The sequence below is a fragment of the Apus apus genome, chromosome 2 (assembly GCF_020740795.1).
Source record: "Apus apus isolate bApuApu2 chromosome 2, bApuApu2.pri.cur, whole genome shotgun sequence".
In the NCBI taxonomy this organism is placed as follows: Eukaryota; Metazoa; Chordata; class Aves; order Apodiformes; family Apodidae; genus Apus; species Apus apus.
In genome coordinates this window covers 113,481,767-113,497,139 of record NC_067283.1, presented here as the reverse complement: position 1 = coordinate 113,497,139, position 15,373 = coordinate 113,481,767, and the positions used below count along the sequence as shown (strand labels likewise).

Genomic DNA, 15,373 nt, shown 5'->3' with positions numbered 1-15,373 from the left:
CTGGAAGCCAACTGAGCTGATGAGCCCTGTCAACCCCATCTGGCTTCATGCAAGTTCTACTTGGTGTCACCATGTTGTCAGCACAGAACCAAGGGTGCCAGGAACCCCTCCATACAGTTACTGAGGTAAAAGCCATGAGCAAAAGATTATTAATCATGTTTTTCATTACTGCAGAGTGTTGGCTCTTCTAGACCCAGCCTGGCCCATGCACATGAGGACATGCCTCTCTGGTGAATGCTTCCCAGGGACCTGAATTCATTCTCACTGCAGCCAGCAGCATGCTGCTCCTTCTGTCTCTCTTTTTCTAAAGCAGAATCTTATGCTTTTCCTACCATACACCACATATAATTTTCCCTGTGTGTTTGCTGCTGTCACAAATGTGCTCTCCAAGACCCAGTTTTAGTTGCTAGTGACAATGTAAATTCCCAGTTTTGCATGCGGCAATTTCTTGACTAGCAGGTTAAGGTAGTGGTTGCAGAATCTCTAAATACACAATAATTTAATACGAAAGCATGTCAAAGTGTTGGGATTTTTTATGTGCTAGTATCAGAATCATACATTTAGAAATACACTTTTTATACTAACAGGATACAGACCTAATTAAGTCAGCTAACAAAACAATCAGTAATCTCATTTTTCTAGAGACCATCAAAACAGAAATGAAATTCACTTAGTGACTTTATTGCAGGCTGTGTTTTTCTACTATTAGATTTATATCACTTGTGACTAAAACAACGCCTCCTGCCTTAGCAGCAAAGCTGAGCTGACCTGGGTTCAGAAGTAAACTCAGGACTTCTGTCTCCAGAATGCTCAACAGTCACATTATGGAGATGAAGCAAGTTTTCAAATCTATGACATTATTTCTTAAAATGCAACCACACAAAGTTAAAAAAAACAAACAAAACCAAAACAAACCCCACTCAAAAATACTTCTTTCTGATCTCAGTCCATAATACTTCTTTCTGATCTTGCTCCATACAAGATCTTGACCATGGTCTTGTTTTCTAACAGATTCCTTCAATCTCTACAGAGCTGATAGCTAAATGGAAATCAATGCATACATATGTTCAAAAGAATAGGAAGAGTTGCAGCAAGTTATTAAAAATAATCCCCAGGTTTCTTGTAATTAGGAAAACAATGCAACAGGAAGATGATCTCTGGCTTTTAGAAAAAAGCATACATTTAAAACTAAGCTTGCAACTTAAAACTATGAATTATATACACAAAATGTAGGAAAGATGCTTCTATCTGTGAATGTTCATGGAAGTTATGATTGTAATAGAAAATTCATGAGAAGTTACAGCATAAAACTAAGTACAGAACTTCACCACAATGCTGTACTGCCATCTGTAAACTCTTCAGATCTAAGTGAGCCCATCCCTAAGGGACACTCAGTCTCTTGACTTCGGGTGAATATCTCTGAAACAAAGGTCCTAGTTAAAAGGAGCATGACAGTGGCTCACCAGGCTGCCAAACTGACATTGACTGATAGTTTTCTGCATTACAGGATTTAAAACTGAGGAATTAGCTTGGTCAGCAAATAAAGACATCTCTGATCTTACACGATTTTTAAAGTGTCACTAACCCCTTTTTTCTAAAGAACAGATCTGACGGAGGCTACAGATCTTCTAGAGATCTCAGAACAGTTTGAGTTGTCTTTATATGCAGATGTGGAACAAAAATTTTAGCACCTATTTTCTTGAGACGTCTGTGTTGAGACCCAAAGTAAACAGGAAATCTCTCTGAACACGAGACTGTGACATCACTAATGTCAGAATAATGTTTGCTTGATCTAAATCATCTCATTCTCTAAAAAAATACTGACGTCAGTAGCAAATAATTCGCAGGAACTCTGAGGTTTATGGTTTTATTTTTATTTTCCTGTGCAGATATGTGATCAGCTTTTTTTTAAAGGCAGGTAGGTTTTACTAATACCCAAATTATGTGTACCACGGTTTTGCTTATGCCTATGCATTCCATGCCTCGAGTACTTTTATAACCACCAAGAGCTTTCTTGGTTCACTTTTAATCACATCATTACATGGGTAATGCATAAATTAATGAAAAGGGACATACATACACTTTCAGGAGAAGCCTCCTCACCTAAAATTAGTTCACTAAAAACACTTTTGTAACTAGTAATTTATTTTAGACTTGACTTGCATAGGTGTCACCAGTCTTAGCAGTAACTCTTCAGCTAGGTCACAGGAATAAACACAATAGTCTACTTAAATCTTCCCTATTTGTCAATGGACAGATTCCTCCCAATAGGAAACGAAAAGGAGCAGCAATAAAAAGAAGTAATAACCAACTGAAATTAAATAAATTAGAAAAAAGTCTGTAATAAACTCACTATTTTGTGTACATGTGGTTGACTAAATGGAAATATTTTATATGTATATATACATACAAATATATATAAAATAATGTATATTCTCTACATAATATACAATGAAGATATTTTCTATTATTCCCATGTTTTTAATAAATATTACTCAATATTAAGAATAGAGTTATTAATATAATATGAATTAATTGAATGAAAACTGTTCTTTCCAGAAATTCTTCCTTGTATTGCTCTGCTCAAACAAACTCTGAAGGATGGGAGTTTTGCTCATCATCATGGCAGAAAACTCTGCACCGCCACTGTATATTGCACATACTGTTCTCTTTGCAACAAGGCAACCATGTCAGAAAATACGTGCATGCCTTAATTATTTTTGTCTGCTTGAAAGATAAAGGCTAGGGCAAAAAGAGCTTATCAAGCTGGAACAGTAGCAGAAACAAAATAATTTCCCCAAGAAATGTCTCTCATTCTTTGAAAATAAGCTTTTCAATATAATAAAACAGATGAAAGAGAAGAAATTCAGAAGAGGTCACAGAAGACTTGAAATGCCCATTTTACACTTTATCTGTTAAGATGATACTACAGAGTGTACTCTGTTTCCTACAGAGTAGGGCTCCTTGTGGCTCTAGAAAATCTGCAGCTGGAACAGACACAAGGTGTCATTCAGCAAATCACACAGAGACAACAGAAAGTTCACTAAAGACTTAGAAAAAAACCAAACCCTCCTTGTAGTCTCTGATTTTCTTCTTGCTCAGCAAAGTATATTTAAATGCTGGATTAGTAGTTGACTTCCTTAATAACTGCCTTCACAGGAAAGGTCGTTTGTAATGACCTGAAATAGAGACTGTGAACTTTTTATACTACAGGACATTTGTTTTCCTGGTATGCAGACCATCAGCAATTGCCGTAACTGGTCACATGCTAAAGGAACATGAGGCAATAATGTTATTTTTTTTCTTTTCCAGCAGCAGCTTGCTTCTTTCTCAAAGGATGTAGCTTGCTTTTTCTCTTCCTCCCTCCTATGATGAAACAGCTATCTGCCAGAGTATAAACAGGAGGTGTCTTTGCTGACTTCTCTGTTAAACATGGTCTATCACCATTTGAGATAAAATATAAATAAAGTACCCAAAGTTTCAGCTTGAGACAGGGTCTAATCCTGCTGCCAAACAGTCGTCAGGTTTGCACTGTGGTCTGCCCCATGCAGCCCATCCACAGGCTCAGCCAGTGAGAAGCTGTGACTCTATGGCAGCAGCTCGCTCTCTAACCACACGCTTCCGCTCTGTTCTGCTGACATCAAACGGCGGTGCTGGTTCATGAACTCGAGATGACTCTGGATCACTTTAAATTAGAGAACATGTTTTTTTGTTTGCTCTCCCTGGGTATTTTATTGGGCTTGCTTTGCTTTTCTTTTACAAAGTGTAAAATGCCTAGAGCATTTTTGAAGACTACATGGCATTAACTGAATGCTTAATATTTCAACGACCTACAACATGCACTGTAATTACGAACAGGCTAATTTCAAGTCAGAGAACAATGATTTCTGCATAAAGAAGGTTTAATGCCCATCGAGTGGAGCAGCAGTAGTACACACATGGTAAGAGCATGCCAGAGCCTTATTCAGCTGCCCAGAAGCACGAAGGAATCATCCACCACACAGGGCTCATGCCTAACTTCCTAAGGAATTGCTTATTCTGTCCAATATGGAAGAAGTTGCTCGTGCTGCCTCTTGACTGGGGTTGAGTGTCATTTGCAGTGTTTTACTTGTGAAAACTTGTAACATGTCCAAGAAATGCCTGAGCACTACAATAATGACAATAATTAAAAAAAAATAAATATTAAATTTCCCAGGGCCAGACAGATCTCTGCCCTCACACCACCCAGGGACAATAACTATCTCCACAATATGTAGCCCAAATCAAAAAGTCATTTGGACAAATCTATCTTCTGCCATGCCTAGAGATTGCCCAAACACAGAATTTTCATCCATGAATGAGTAATGTCACCACTTATATGTGAGCCTCCACCAACGTCATTTACCATTGCTTGAACTACCTGTATGAATACTGTGCTTGCGAGCTCACACTTTCATAATGCCTAGCCCCAAACTCAAAGACAGAAAACAAAACATCAGCCGGTATCGTTCTTTGAAATAATCTTATTCGAAGCAAGGGATTGTTGTCGGACAAGTTCTCAAGGCTGACTGTACTCCTTTCTCCATGGAGAACTGGTACTAACTATCTAGACAAATTTCCAGCATCATGTACTTCAAATACACAGTTCTCCACTGTGTCAGGTTTCCAAAGAAATGAAGCTTCAGCACTTCAGAATAGCAGCTCTGCAGCAGATACAACAAAAACAAGCTATTCAAACTATGACTAAGATACCTACTTATAGAATCTGATGCACTTTATTTATGAGCAGCTAGACATTTGTTGTTTTTCTTTTTCTCTACTGGAAAAATCTTTTGTTTGAGGACTAATTCCATGAATACAACACACAGAGAAAAGAATACTTAGTTATTAAATGTATACATAGTTACAACCTGATCTGTTACCATTTGTCACTCAACCTTAAGTGAAAAGAAAACTCTAAGGGAATTAGTAAAACAACACAAGTAATGAAAACAACAAAACACCAAAACAGTCTCTATTGTAATATAAGTTCTTTCTACAAAATAATACTGTACTTTTCAACAAGATTAGTTGTAAACCTAAGAAGTCATTCCAGCAAGAAATTATGGTACACAAAGCCAACACTTTTATCACTATATCACTTTATGAGTTTCAAAGTAATCACACAGACTAACCACTGGTTTGCCATAGTACTGCCTTTTGAAATGTGACACCCTGCAGAGCATAGAAACAAATCTGTATGGAGATTTTCACCTTTAAGAAGAGCTCTAGTATAAAAAGCTTGTGGTTAACATCATGCACTATTATATCACCCGCCCAGTGCCCTCACTTTAGCAGAGATGTGCACCATGTGCTAATTGAATAGGATGTAGAGGTCTTCTGATGCAGGAAGGCACAGATGGATATCGAAACAAATCTCACCTGCCTCCAGGAAATGATTGTAATACCAGGCATCATCAAGCCTGGAAAGCAGGGAAGTTTCTCAAAGCTCTCCAACCACTTGGTTTGACAATGAAGAAAGTACCTGAAATTTCCAGCATTCTGGACCACTATTTATCATTACAACACTTAACCTTTGGAACTCCCAAACGTAACATTCCACTCATAGGCTGCACTTATGCACAAACTGGCACAAAAGCAATCTCTTGAGCACATTGGGTGAATACTTTTGAAAGAATTTGCTAAAAATCTACTCCATCTGTGATGCTGGGACTTTCTTTACTATTTAGTGCATAAGCTGGGTACAAAGCAACTTTTAAAAGATTGGTAAAAAAGCTGCATGCAATAAAGCACTAAATTAGAGAGCTGCCTTAAAAACTAAACAAAAACACCCCCCCACACATGGTATGAGGGTGTTAAAAGTAACTGGGGAGATATAAATATTGCAGTTATCTTTCCATAGTCAAGAAGTTATGAAATAATTCCAATCTATGTGTTTACCCCATATATCAACTTGTGTCTTGACTAGCCACGAGGTCATTACTCAGACGACTTCTCTCTTCTCCCAGTGCTAAACTGCACGTAGAGTTTGAGGTGGCTGAGGGAGGATGGTTGGAGCCACCAGAAAGTCAAGGGATAAATAAGGGGGATTCTGAAAGGTGAAAAAAGGGACACAAGCAACTTGCAAAGTGACATCATATGAAAACTCATGGCGAATGTTATCTCAGAGATACCAAAAATGGCTGTACTGGTGTGAGATCAGAGGCACACTTACCCCATATTCTAGCTTACATTAGCAAATGACAGATGTTTGAGGAAGACTACAGAAAAAAATTCAATTGTCTAGTGAAAGTTCTCCAGAACACTCCCCTCTAACAGCTTCTTAAAACTTTCAGCTTAGGTGTTCCTAAGGCAGAAGTGGTGTCTTCATAGCTAGCAGACTCCCAGGATTTTCTCTGCCTGCTTTTTGACCATTTGTTCATTTACAGCATCCACAAAGTCCTGTAGCATCCACAGTGCTCTGCAGTCTAATTACATGCATGTGAGAAACCACTTCCTTTTATTTGTTTTGATCTGTCACCTAGTGGTTACACTGCTGTCCCCCACTTCTTGCTTTTAAGAGGCAGTGAACAACCATCCTTCTCAATGCACTTCCTAATACAGACCTTTATCACATCCTCTCCCAGCCGCTGTTTTTTCAACAGCCCTAGTCATCTTAATAATTTCTCATAGGAAAGCTGCTCCGTACCACTCCTTGTCACTCTTCTCTGATATTTTTCCACTTCTGCTACGTATTTTTGATTCAGGGGACTGAAATTCCAACCTAAAAATACACCATGAATTTCTACAGTGACATCATGATGTTTCTGACTCCATTTCTAGTAAGTCTAAATAATTTTCGGATCATGAGGTAAAAACTAAGCTGACATATTAATGAAGTTATCAGAACACTAAAAAGTTATTTCTGGATACTAACAGTCCCAACTGTCATTTTATGTGTGCACTTTGCATTTACCTACAATTTCCTAGCAAGACAGGTCAAATCGAAGGATTTGAGCCCTAGTTCTAGAGAACTTTATAAGAGGATGAACACGTTCCCCTGTCCATAGCATTGTGAGGACCACAACATGCCATTGAAGAGGAAGGAAACCTGCACAGTAGTACTCTGTTGTACAGAAGGTGTCCAAATCTGTAATTTCTTCCTAGGCACCATGACACAACGGAGACTTGAGGCAACAGGTTACACCAACGACTCCTGTGCCTGTGGTAGAAAGGTAAGGAGTGTGGCCACTCTGCCACCATTACACAGCACCATCACTCCTGAGGCATCAGGAGAAGCTGCTACTCAGGCCAGAAGAGTTCTGCACTATCTGCCCAAGCAGCTAAGGGCCATGTTTTAAGAGTGAACAACTTAAGCTCAGAATTTCTGACCAAGGTATGGAGAGACAGGGATCTTGGTTTGTTGGTTCAAGTTTGGAGGATTATCAGAGAAACTTGAACAAATAAATTCAATTTTAAAACACCTTGTTAAATCTTTCAAAGACACTATTAGGAACAGTAGCCTTCTCTCCCATATAAGTTTAGCATTTGCTATTGGCAAGGACTCTTTATGAGTCCATGCACATTCACGCTCACAAGAGTCTTCACATGCATAGCAACAAGAACAAATACCTATCCCGGGGCAAACTCAGAAAGACAGCTCACAGAATCACTGAATCATCAAGGTTGGAAAAGACCTTCAAGATCATCAAGTCCAACCATCCACCCTACAACCCCATGACCACTAAACCATCTCCCAAAACACCACATCTACCCATTTTTTTAACACCTTCAGGGATGGTGCCTCCACCACCTCCCTGGGCAGCCTGTTCCAATGCCTCATCACTCATTCTGTGAATAATTTTTTCCTAATTTCCAATCTGAACCTCCCCTAGTACAACTTGGCCCCATTTCCTCTTGTCCTATTGCTAATCACTTGGGAGAAGAGGCCAACAACCACCTCACTACCCTTCAGGTAGTTCTAGAGAGCAATGAGGTCTCCCCTCAGCCTCCTCTTTTCCAGGCTGAACAGCCCCAGCTCCCTCAGCCTCTCCTCATAGGGACGGTTCTCCAGAATCACCTTTGTTGCCCTTCTCTGCACCCTCTCCAGCACCTCAAAGTCCTTCCTATACTGCAGTGCCCAAACCTGCACACAGTGCTCGAGGTGCAGTCTCACCCAAGGCCGAATAGATGGGCAGGATCACCTCCCTGGTCCTGCTGATCACACTATTCCTGATGCAGGCCAGGATGGTGTTGGCCTTCTTGGCCACCTGGGCAGACTGCTGGCTCATGTTCAGCCAGCTGTCAATCAACACCCCCAGGTCTCTCTCTGCTGAGCACTCTCCAGCCACTGCTCCCCAAGACTGTAGTGCTGCCAGGGGTTATTGTGGCCAAAGTGCAGGACCCGACATTTGGCCTTAATGAAACTCATTCCACTGGCCTTGGACCAATGGTCAAGCCTGTCCAGATCCTTCTGCACAGCCTCCTTACCCTCAAGCAGATAGACACTTCCAACCAGCTTAGTGTAATTTGCAAACTTACTGAGGGTGCACTCTATGCCCTCATCCAGATCACCAATAAAGATGTTAAACAGGAGCAGCCCCAGCACTGAGCCCTGGGGAACACCATGTGTGACTGGCCACTCACTTGGTTTAACTCAATTCAACACAACTCTTTGGACCTGGCCTTCCAACCAGTTTTTATCCAGCGAAGCATGTGCACATCCAAGCCACAAGCAGCCAGCTTCTCTAGGAGAATGCTGTGGGAAACATTGTCAAAGGCCTTGCTAAAGTCAAGGCAGACAACATCCACCACCCTTCCCTCATCCAATAAGCATGTCACCCTGTCATGGAAGGAGATCAGGTTAGTCAAACAGGACCTGCCCTTCATGAATCCATGCCGACTGGGCCTGATCACCTGGTTGTTCTGCATGCACTGCATAATGGCACTCAGGATGATCTGCTCCATCAGCTTCCCTGGTACTGAAGTCAAACTAACAGGCCTGTAATTTCCTGGATCATCCTTCCACCCCTTCTTGTGTATGTTCTATCCCTTCTTGTATATGAAGCTCAATGTATGCATATGCTTTATTTTATTTAGGTATCTTATTATTAAACCTAATATTAAAAAAGAAAACAAACACAAAAACCCCACAAAAACAACACAACTACAAAACAACCAAAAAATCTCCTACTAGAGTTGTTCTTGTACTTCTCTCTTGTTCTGGTACTCAACTCTGGGCATTTCCTCCTGTTTCTTCGCCAGGACATGGAGCAAGACCAAATACTGGTCTGGCCTGGTGAGGTCACTTTTTATACAGACAAATGCAGTGTTATGAGCACATTAGCACAGGGGGAGTAGCAGTAGTTTTGAATTCTCTGGTAACACAAAGAGGACCACAAAAGGTAGCAAGAGCTTGCTCAGTGCCACAGAACACAACAACAAAGCAGAAGCTTTGAGCTGGTCAAAGTCTGTTTCAGCAAGAAGGGGAGCAGCAGCCTGTAGGTCTCAGTGCACAGCGCCAGACAAAGGGAAGTGGCTGGAGCTCTGGTACACAGAGCTCCAAAGATCATTAGGCAGGTTATAGACCAAGTGTGCCTGCACTGTGGTCCACTTCAACTTTACTTGGCTGCTAAAAATAATTTATTTCCCTGTATTTGCTGCTACTGTTGATAAATACGTAACAAAGTTAAAGATGGTGTGGATAAGCCAGGTGCTACAGAAAACTGGTTTAGGCAAAATCACGCCTACAATAATCCCCCCACCACAGTCATCAGTGAAAAGACAGCAACACTGGTAGCCAGAGTGGGAACTTTTTTACTGAAACATCCTGGAGGAGAAACAATTGGAGTGAAACTTCCTGTGCAAAGGAAGCCCAGCAGCTCTGCCTGCCACTGCTTTTCTGTGACAAAAAAAATACTTTTCTTCTTTTCAGGATGGAAAACTGGCCTCATTAGTTTATGTACTTTAATGTTATCACTCACAAGAATGATTCTGGGAGCTTCATTTTGCATCTAAGTAATAGTATGTTTCTTCCCCATTAAATCACAATAAACGGATTGTACGTCATTGCTTTCTCACAGCTGAAACAAGGAAAAATCCTCTGAGAAATAACATTTAAATTCAACATTCTCCTTAATGTTGCCACTTTTTTCTTTTTTGAATCAAGAACAATCTTAATATTCCCACATTACTTTAAAGACACAACAAGAAAACCTTCTAATTCTAACATTGAAATCTTATACTGGTGGTCTCCAGGTCATCGCTTCACTTTTGGTTTGTTTTATTTTACTGAACAGTTGCAATGACAATTAATCACCAAATCACATCTGGGAGAATTTTCATACTGTCTCACACTATTCTTACATGCCCAAATTTCTTTTTCAGATTCATGTAAGAGGGCTGATGACTCAGCAGAGCAGACTCAATAATGCCATGAGATGGATGAACCTCTGGATTGCTTCTTTGTGATCCCAGAGGCCACACAGCATTATTATGTTCTATGTTTACTTCTCCATTTCAAAGAATTATTTATTTCTAAAAGGAAACAGTCTTTTCTGCTTCAGATAGAAGAAATTACAGAGGCACAATGGAAAGATGAAAGCCCTTACTGTTTAAAAAAAAGAAGTACACACAGCTCTGCTTCTATGTTTCTTTAAAGTACTTCAACATCTCCCAATCCAACAATCCAAGTTTACCTCCCACAATTCCCTTTGATGCACAGAGTATGGATCCTTTAAACTACTCATAAGCCAAGCTGAAAGAAAGGAGGAAATACCACACAAATCACTACAGAAATAAAACCTAAGAACAACTTTTTTGGAACACGAATGAGACCAGCATTTTCCTAAAGAACCTAAGAAAAAAGAATTGCACCCTCATTCATTCCTTGAATGAATCCTATCATAAACATAGTAAAACTCCTACAAGCCTGATATAAATGCACTCACCAAAACAGGGGGCCATCAGTGACCTTTAAAAATTGGAAGAGTCATGCAAGCAACAAGGTTGTGATTTACAGTAGCACTTGAAGGGCCAGTTTTTGGACAACCCACTTCAGCTAAAGAGCTCCACAGAAGCAATGCACTTCCAAGGGAAAGGAGTACTTTAGAGCATAGGTATCTCTCACTATTACACCCAGTCTTACCCTGCTGAAAAGAGCAGAAACAAAGCCTTTGAAGTTGTGGGAAAATACCTGTGATAACATGCAGATTTTGGAGAAAAACAGAGAGAGACAGAGGAGAGAATGTGTGCCATCATGGAAAACTTAACCCTGGCAAAGCAAAAAATCCTGATAGCCAGCAGAGAGAGGTGTTTATACAATAAAGCATGAAACAACCCCTCAACACACACATTTCCCAAGCAAACAACTGTAAGCTAATCAGGGGCTTAAATATATCCTGCATTGTTTAACAAAGGATGGCAATGCTATTCTCAGGCCTGGAAGCTGCATACCAAGTTTCAGAAGCAGGGATTTTACAGCCAAATTTGATAACCTGAGAAATATGAGCCTAAAGAAGCACTGCTGACTGACTTTTTATATAGGAATCATCATGCATTTTGTTTTTCTTTTCTACACTTTTCACTCTATATGCACTTTCACTAAATAACAGCAAAGACAATATCACTGTACAATATGCCAGGCTGATACTTGTATGTAGTGTAAACACTATGTCCACTGGATCAAACTGGCCCCTATTTTTGAGTCAAGTCATGTGCTATCACAGGCAAAACAAGGAGAAAAAAAAATCTTAGACAAAATGATCAGGCTCCAGTAAAACCACCTGTCTTTCCTCCTGACTACTCCCACTTCAACACTAGTACTATTGGTAAGAGACCATCTTCTAACTCCAACCCAAATAAGTTTGTGACAGCTGCTACTCAACCCTACGTAAACCAAAATTCTTAATTTTTTCCCACCACTTTGGTGGCAAGACCCTCCCAACCTGGTAATTTATTTATTTTGCATTTCAAAGAGTGTCCCCTTCTTGTTCAGCCAGGCCAAGGGCTAGCACACTACGGTCTGCAGCCACCCTTCTAGGCCCTTCACACATGACTCCTTCTGGGGCTGGCACTCTGCAAGGGAGGAGAGAGCTCCCTTTCATATTCATGTGCCATTCAAGATGGATCTAAATAAAAGTTATTCTCTTGTTCAACTGCATCACAAAACAGGATGTGGAAAAAACACATATAAATGCAAAAATATTAGTGCTTTCTTGTTTTAAGTTATGCAAATGAATATATTTAGGATATTGCATTTAAACATATATTTATACACCTGCTTTTAAGGCAAAGTTACTTGTGTTCTGTATTTTTCTCTTTACCAGTTGCTTAAAAAAAAAAAACAAACCCAAAAAAATCAAGCATACCTGAAACCAGTGTAAAACTGTCTAGTACAAACACTGTTTGAAGAGGAGTCTTTCAGCTGATTTCCTGTATATAAATCATCTCAGCTGAAAAATGTCCAGGACGTGATTCCCAGAACATGATAAAGGAAAAAAGAGGAGTTCCCTGGCTTAGTTAACATCAGAGGGAAAACACAAGGGACTCATCAAGGGAAAAGAGGCCATTCTGTGACTCTAGCATCTGTGTGCACATACACACAAAAGTACATGCACATATGCATGTGCTGCCCTCTCTCCCCTTCCTGCCCCTGCCCCTGCCCGGCAGGGTGGGTGAGCTGGCGCAACATCCCCTGGAGGGAACAGCTCTTGAAAGATCTGATACTGTGTTTCTACATTCAACTGACTGCATGCACCATTCCTTTAAAAAAAAAATATTATCTGTTTGCTGGCTTGAAGCGTCACAAAGATAATATCCACGTCTATGACCCTGACTGTCTCTGGTCAAGAGGCAGAGAGATTGTGCAGACTGTGTTGCTTTCCAGCGCTCCTGGGACGCCCGCCAGAGAACAGCGCTGCCATCGCAGAGGAGAGGGCCAGGTCCCTGGGCCTTTGGCTAACGCTGTTACCAGTCCCTCTGGATAACTGCTGAGAAGGTGCATGGCATGCACGGGAGATCTTCCTTCCACAGCCATACACAGCGAATACACTGGTGTCCTTAATTTGGGGAGAGAATGTTAATTCTTTTTTTCTTTAGAGAACCTTATCCCCACATCACTCATCTTTCCATTTCTTACCGTAGTTGTCTTTCCAATTTCTGCACCACCACCCTCTTTAAGTATCTGCCAAAACACTCATATATTTTACATTGTGGTTACATGTACATGTGGGCTGCAAATCTTATAAAGAATCAGCTTCATCATTCAGGTATTGTTTGGGCAACCAGCTATCCAGAGCTAAGCAGCATTAAGAATCTCATTTCAAAGCCTGATTCAACTACAGGAACACTCATTTTAAAGTTAATCTAACTTACTGTCTTTCCCATAAAAACTTGACTAAGTGCATTTTAAAAGAAATGTTGCCGAGTGCAGAAATGCAACCTCTGCTCTTGAAGTCCTTGAACTAAAGTTTGCTGAAGGCTGGCAGGTTAATCCATGGAAGAATCTGTCTGTGTTTGCCCAGTACTATTCTCCCACCAACACGCACTCCTGGAGATAGGGTACCCAGATAGCAGAACTAGTATCTCATCTGATAGGGCTGGTCTGTTCAGCACACACCCACCACATTTTGCCTCCGTGTCAGTAAAGGCACAGCTTAACAGAAAGGCAGATCATGAAAAGCAGTTAAGCATTATGTGCATTTTTAAAGTATGTCTCAAGCTCATCCCATCATTACAGTGTTCAGTATAACAGTCTGTTGCCACACACCACAAACACAACTGATCACATAAGGACAGCAATAAATGTATATTTGTAGGGCTACATTCATGAGTATACAAATTCCTAATTTTATTACCTTTACAGAATCATAGAATGCCAGGTTGGAGGGGACCTCAAGGATCATCTGGTCCAACCTTTGTAGGTAATACTATATATGAGATGGCTCAGCACCCTGTTAAGCTAAGACTTAAAACTGTCCAATATGGGGGGAATCTATCACTTCCCTTGGGAGACTACTCCAATGTTTGACTGTTTTCATGGTGAAAAATTTACCTTTTGTGTCCAATCAGAATCTCCCCAGGAGCAACTTGTGCTCATTATTCCTTGTCTTTTCCATGTGATTCCTTGTAAATAGGCTGAACTAACCCTGTTTTCTCAGCCTCTCATCATATGGCAGGTCCTCCAGCCCTCTGACCATCCTTGTGGCTGTCCACATCCTTTTTGTAGAGCAAGGGCCAAAACTGAACACAATACTCCAGGTGTGGTCTGACAAGCACCAAGGAGACAGGGATGATGACTTCTGTATCTCTGCTGGTGATGCCCTTGTTGATGCAGCCCAGCATCCTGTTGGCTTTCTTTGCTGCTGCAACGCACTGTTCACTCATGTTGAGCCTGTTATCCACAAAGACCCCCAGGTCCCTTTCCACAGGGCTGCTCTCCAGCCAGGTGGATCCCAGTCTGAACTGCACTCCTGGGTTATGTGTTCCCAGGTGCAAGACTTTACACTTCTCCCCGTTGAATTTCATAAGGTTCCTGTTAGCTAACTCCTCCAGTCTGTCCAGGTCATCCTGGAGGGTGGCTCTCCCTTCTGGAGTGTCAACCTCTCCACTCGTCTTAGTGTTGTCAGCAAACTTCATCAGAGTGCTCTTGATCCCAACATCCAGGTCACGTATGAAGATATTAAACAGTATTGGTCCCAATATTGATCCCTGGGGGATCCCACTTGTGATAGAACCCTGGGGGACCCCACTTGTCACAGAACACATAAAAGGCTTGAGATGCAAGCAGATTTCACTTTATGTTATTCTAAACTTGTTCTGGGACCGCCATTTTTATTTAAGTCTAAAGGTTAAAAAAAAAGTAAAAAAAAAAAAGTAAAGGTTAAAAAAAAGGTTAAAAAAATATTTTGATAAAATTCAGGACTCTAATAAACCCAAGAGTGTCTGCCCAATAGACAGCACCAAAATATGTACCACCCACACTAGCTCTCTGTAAACATAAATCAACCTAACCCAAACCCTCCCCTTTTCACTTCAGAAGGTAGGCGGCCTTTACAGGGTGCCCTGAAGGTCTGGCTATGGCCAATCAGGAGAGCACAGGTTAGTTCAGGAAACCTCTTGAAGTCACTTTTCTGACAGAAGAGTTTCACTTCTGTGCTGTCAAAGGGTATCTGGCTTAAAGACACATACACTAAAACTGCCTGTGGCAGCTTAGCAGTCATTTGTACAGACTTTCCCAAGCTACATTTTCCAGGTTCTTAAATCACCAAAAAACAGCCTAACAGCCACCAAACAGTTTTTAAAATGTGGTAAAATTACATGTCCATTACAAAATACATGGTTCTGTGCAAGTCTATCTTACTTCTGTTTAGATAATACAGACACACAGAGATTGCTGTTGCATTTTAATAACATT

At 40.7% G+C, this 15,373-nt stretch overlaps 1 protein-coding gene across 8 annotated transcripts in view; it reads right to left on the bottom strand.

The window, feature by feature from the left end:
- The window catches only part of SPIDR (scaffold protein involved in DNA repair), a 207,977-nt gene that overhangs the window by 72,467 nt on the left and 120,137 nt on the right, over positions 1-15,373 (bottom strand). The window lies entirely within an intron of this gene.